Raw genomic sequence first — 6,176 nt, forward strand, 5'->3', positions numbered from 1 at the left:
CCAACGATTGATGCAGCAAATATTACAGTCCTTTCATTAAAATGATCCAATTCCACAGATTGATGCAGCAAAAATTACAGTCCTATTAATTACAATGCTTCAATTCCAACGATTGATGCAGCCTCTATCACAGTCCAATTCTTTACAATACTCCAGTTTGAATTAATTATGCGTTCACTATCATGGTCATATTCATGACAAGGGTCCTCATTGGCCTAACAATAGGTCCCCTGTTATTTATTTTTTGAGGTGTGATATATTCCCCCATTATTATTCAGCACAATGCTTCATCTGAAATAGTTATCGATTCGTTGTTACAGCCCTACTTTCTGCCTGGTGCTCATATCTCCCCATTCACTCTTAACTTCCTGTGCCGTGAATCGCTCTATGTCGGACATATTCCTCCATGCATTGCACCGCTGTGTTGTCCAGTTCAGAATCAAACTTGTTGGCGAAAAGCGGTTTCTGTTGGGAGATCCAGTGCAAATCTGCAGAAGCATAAACACACAGTTGATGACGGATCCTCCCTCTACAAGGCGGATAAAGGGCTCCTTTCTCTACATCACCAGCCTCAAATGACCACTTCACTGCTCGAGTAAGGATTGGTGGGTCACCATTGCGGTGCCCGGGAGTGTATGGAATGGAGCCGGGTACCTCGGGCATTCTCTGCAGAGTTGCCCAGATGTGTTCATCGGGACTGTCGGTGTCCTCCGACCACTTGAAAAACGCCTGGATTTCCGAGTTCACGAATAAATTACTGACAAATTCTCTGGTGACCAGAATGTATGCGGCCCCCACAAACATGGGGCTACGTATGGGAGGGGGGCTCTTCTCTCGATCTGTTAAGACCACAGTTCCACGGATATCATAATGAAACTTCCATCGTCTCTGAAAGTCAATAAAAGAGCAATCATTTCTCATTTTCCGACTTCATCCTATTTTTGTAACGCACCACAACTTGCAGCAGCAACGATTAACAATGCATTGAGACTTTAGCTAATGTTTTTTGCTTGTATAAATTTGGCCTACAAAATTCTGATACATAGAGCGGCTCACAAGAGGAATATCGAGCAGTAATGATAAGGCGGAGGCACACTGCATTGCGACAAATGGCCTCTTGAAGGGAAATGATATGGGAGATGTTAGCAGGTTGGTTATCCAGAATTGCTCTGGTCACTCACAAGCCTGGAATTTAGACACGTGAAATTAATTAAGCCAAACAAAAAACACACCTGAAGGACAGTATGTCAACGCTTTGAAAATAAAGTAATAAACAGCAAATAATCATCTGCCACGTCTTCAGTTGCCTGCCAAGAAGGCCCAATACCGTTAAGTATGAAGTTATCCTCCTATTCTCCTGCCCATACCGAATGATATCAAACATACGATGTGAGGCATGAGGCCGCCGAACTGGAAGTTCAGGTCAGCGCTTGATTCTCCAATGCAGTGAAGCGGGAGATGTGAGACCACCGGACGGGGGTCGTGTCACATTCCTTGTGCTTCAGGTGACGTGTGGTGTCACTGCAGTCTGATGAAGAGCACGCTCCAATCATCCAGTCCTTCAAATGTCCATTCCGTTCCTTTTGATTACATTTGGCGGCTGGGCAAATATGAAGCTGGCCCAGTTACCTGTTTATATCCCGGTGGAGGGACCGAATCTATCACATTTGAGCCGTTCATGGCCATGAGAGTGTTGACCATCTCTCGGTTAGTTTCATTGGAAAGTCTTGTCCACACACATTGATGAGATATCTCCAGGGGACTGTGCTCCTCAGCAGCTCTTCCATACAATTCAGATCAGCCTGAACCCTGGACCATGAGGCGTACGTCACTGTCTCTAATTTACTGACAATGAAGACATTACTGAAACAAGAGGCGATGGCATGGACGGCCGAGTGAAACGGCTTTGGAGACTTCCTGTCCACATGGACGCAGTACACGTTCTGAGGAGCGTAAATGCTTCTTCGGAGCCGCTCAAACATCTCGATCTTTTCAAAGATCACCATGGAATAGGCCAGAGGAAAATCGCGTTCCTCCGTGCTTGAGGAGAAAGTGATGTATTTCCGGTTTTTAACAAAAGAATCGCAATCTCGGGTCATTTTTAAATAATCGATTTCAGTGAAGACTTTATGTTTGTTCGCGATTGTAATCGAATTGATAAGAGCTTTTTCAAGGGATTCTGGGTCACCGCTGATTATCTTCAAGCAACTCGAGTTCATGTCTGACAGATCGAGAGATGCATATCGCACGTCATAACCCGGTTTTAGTTTAACTGGTTTCCAATAGTTTACGAACAGATTTCCTCCCTGGCAAAAATATCCAACAAGAAAAGTCATAGAGAGTCCGCCCAGGATTGACATCAGTACCGCCCGCCTGTAAGAACACCATGCCAATATCATCATTGCTCTTTCAATGGTATTTAAAACATAAATATGTGACACGATTTCCAGATACAATTCTTTTGCAAATATACAAATAGAGGAATTGTGCTCTTGACCAGTCGGCACTTTGTTCCAGGGATTTCCAGCCTCCAATTAATTCAAGTCGGATGAAAGCAACAATTGTGGCTTCATTGGCTTTCAGCTGTCAGCTTTGTTGGACAGGTCCCACCTGCTCCTGGTGCGTTGTCCACCCTTCCGGTGTGATTTGTGTTCTGTAACTGCTGTCAGTTAGTGTCGAGATTCCACATTCTCTGTTGCCGTTTTTTGTAATTTAGGCCTTTCCATAAACTTTTCCTTCATGAAGGTACGAGAAGGCTCGGCCTTGTCTCATAAAAGATTCAAAATCCTAAACAGTATGGTCAAGAAAATCAACAACATGTTTCCCAGAGTCTAGAACAAGAGAACATGGCGTCAACCATGGGGAGGGGGGGGGGAAAGAATGAAATACTTGCATTTATATAGAGCCGTTCACCACCTCAGGACGACCCAAAGGCTTTTACAACCAATGAGGTACTTTTGAAGTGTAGTCACTTTGTAATTTAGGAAACCTAACAGCCAACTTGCGCACAGCAAGATCCCACAAACAGCAATTCGATAATGTCCAGATCATCTGGTTCAGTGACGTTGGTTTAATGATAAATATTGGCTGGGCACTGAGGCCATTGGATCCGTTACGTCGACCTGAGAAGGCAGACTTGCCCCAGATTTGGTTCAGCTCTCATCCGAAACACGGCAACTCGGACAGTACAGCACTCCCTCACTACTGCCACTGACTGTAGAGCACCCCCTCAATATTGCCCAACACCACCTCCACCCTTCGGCATTGACCCTCCAAGAGTCGAGCATTCCCTTCGTACTGGCATCAGAGAGTGGCACTGCCTCAGCACTTCCCCCTCCCCACACACCCTCACCCCGACAGCGCGGCACTGCCTCAGCGCGGCACTGCCTCAGCGCTGCCCACCCTGCCACCCCGAAAGCGCGGCACTGCCTCAGCGCTGCTCCCCCACCCCCACTCCGACAGCGCGGCACTGCCTCAGCGCTGCTCCCCCACCCCCACTCCGACAGCGCGGCACTGCCTCAGCGCTGCTCCCCCACCCCCACTCCGACAGCGCGGCACTGCCTCAGCGCTGCCCTCACCACCCGCGACAGCGCGGCACATCCCCTCCGACAGGACTTGCCTTCAGCTAATCCGTTCCAGCATCATTTGATCATCCGATGTGTCTCAACATTCACTTATTCGAGCTTAAATTTCGGATTCGATGTGTTTGCCCCAAACGGGCGCAGACTAATGGATCTCTGATTACCCGATTTATCCTCTCTCCTCCAATCTTGAACAGATTCATCACTAATGGATCTCTGATTACCCGATTTATCCTCTCTCCTCCAATCTTGAAAAGATTCATCACTAATCCATCTCTGATTACCCGATTTATCTTCTCTCCTGCAATTTTCAACAGGTTCATCACTAATGGATCTCTGATTACCCGATTTATCTTCTCTCCTGCAATCTTGAACATATTCATCACGAATAGATCTCTGATTACCCGATTTAACTTCTCTCCTGCAATCTTGAACAGATTCATCACGAATCGATCTCTGATTAGCCTATTTATCGTCTCTCCTCCAATCTTGAACAGATAAACCACTTGGTCTCCTTCAATGCACAAGTGTATATTTTACATCTCAGAATGTTTGAGGAATTGTGCAGAGTCCCTCCTATCTCCTCTCCGACTTCCTTTAACAGCCTCGGGTGCGTCATCTTTGGGCCCAGTGATTTATCCACCTCGGCAACTTTTTCAGATCCCAATCCTTCTCTTCATTTATCTCTAACTATTGTGCCCAAAGCGTCAGGGGGAGATAGAAAAACAAATATCTGCACAAATTTCGGAGAGGTGCGAAAACAATATGGCTGTAATAGTAGTGGATTTCAACTAACCTGGGACACAAACAAAGTGAAGGGTGTAGAAGGCATAAAATTATTAAATTGCATTCAGGAGAACTTTAGCCAGTATATCGCAAGCCCAACAAGAGAGTGGGCAGCTCTGGATTTAGTTTTTGAAAATGAAGCTGGGCAGGAGGAAGGAGTATCAGTGGGAGAGCATTTTGGTGGTAGTGATCATGGCTCAGTTAGTTTTAGCATAGTTATGGAAAAGGACAAAGATAGAACACGTGTTAAAGTTCTCAATTGGGGAAAGGCCAATTTTCCTTAACTGAGACGTGATTTAGCAAAAAAAAGTCTGAAATCAGCCACTTGAAGGTAAATCAACGTCAGAGCAATGGGAGACATTCAAGTGGGTTTCCAGGGGTTCAGAGTAAATATGTTCCCAAAGAAACAGGGTTGGACTGTCAAATCTGGAACCCCTTGGATGTCAAGGAGCATACAGGGTAAGATAAGGGAAAAAGGGAAGCTTATGTCAGGTACCGAGAGCTCAATACTGCAGAAAGCCTGGAGGAGTACCGAAAGTGCAGGGGTGAAATTAAAATGGAAATTAGGAAAGCAAAGAGTGGCAAGTAAAATTGAGGAAAATCCAAAGAACTTTTAGTGAATACATTAAGAGCAAGAGGATAGCTAAGGAAAGTGTATGTGTGGAGGTGGAAGATGTGGGTATGGTTCTTAATGAACACTTTGCGTCTGCCTTCACAAAAGAGAGAGACAACGCAGAGATTGTAGTTAAGTAGGAGGAGTGTGGAATATTGGATGGGATAAATATCGTGAGAGAGGAAGTATTAGAATCTTTGAAAGTAGATAAATCACCAGGCCTGGATGAAATGTATCCCACGCTGTTAAAAGAAGCAAAGGAGGAAATAGCTGAGGCTCTGACCATCATTTCCAATCCTCACTGGATACAGGCGTGGTGCCGCAGGATTGGAGGCTTGCAAACATTGTACCGTTGTTTAAAATGGTAGAGAGTGATAGATCGAGTAATTACAGGCCAGTCAGTCTAACCTCGATGGTGGGCAAATTATTGGAATCAATTCTGAGGAACAGGATAAATCATCATTTAGAAAGGCACGGACTAATCAAGTACAGTCAGCATGGATTTGTTAAGGGAAGGTCGTGTCTGACTAACTTGATTGAATTTTTTTGAGGACGTAACAAGGAGGGTCGATGAGGGTAATATGGTTGATGTAATCTACATGGTTTTTAGCAAGGCTTTTGACAAGGTACCACATGGCAGACTGGTAAAAAATGTTAAAGCCCATGGGATAAAAGGGAATGTGGCAAGTTAGATCCAAAAATGACTCAGTGACAGGAAGCACAGGGTAATGGCCGATGAGTGTTTTTGCGACTGGAAGGCTGTTTCCAGTGGGGTTCCGCAGGGCTCAGTACTCTGTGCCTTGCTTTTTGTGGTATACATTAATGATTTGGACTTGAATGCAGGAGGCATGTTTAAGAAGTTTGCTGATGGTACAAAATTGGCCGTGTGGTTGATAGTGAGGAGGAAAGCTGTCGGCTGCAGGAAGATATCAATGGACTGGTCAGGTGGGCAGAAAAGTGGAAAATGGAATTCAATCCGGAGAAGTGTGAGGTAATGCATTTGGGGAGATCAAACAAGGCAAGGGAGTACACAATAAATGGGAGGATACTGAAACGTGTGGACGAAATGAGGTTCCTTGCAGTGCATGATCCCTGAAGGGAGCAGGACAGGTAGACAAGGTGATTAAGAAGGCATGCGGGATACTTTCCTCTATTAGGTGAGGGTTAGAATATAAGAGCAGGGAGATTATGACAGA

General features: G+C 45.3%; 1 pseudogene; it reads right to left on the reverse strand.

The window, feature by feature from the left end:
* Positions 1-360: 360 nt before the first annotated feature.
* LOC137318177 (beta-1,3-galactosyl-O-glycosyl-glycoprotein beta-1,6-N-acetylglucosaminyltransferase 3-like) lies at positions 361-4,024 on the reverse strand (annotated as a pseudogene).
* Between the last annotated feature and the right edge of the window lie 2,152 nt (positions 4,025-6,176).

This window comes from Heptranchias perlo, unplaced genomic scaffold (assembly GCF_035084215.1).
Source record: "Heptranchias perlo isolate sHepPer1 unplaced genomic scaffold, sHepPer1.hap1 HAP1_SCAFFOLD_66, whole genome shotgun sequence".
NCBI lineage: Eukaryota > Metazoa > Chordata > Chondrichthyes > Hexanchiformes > Hexanchidae > Heptranchias > Heptranchias perlo.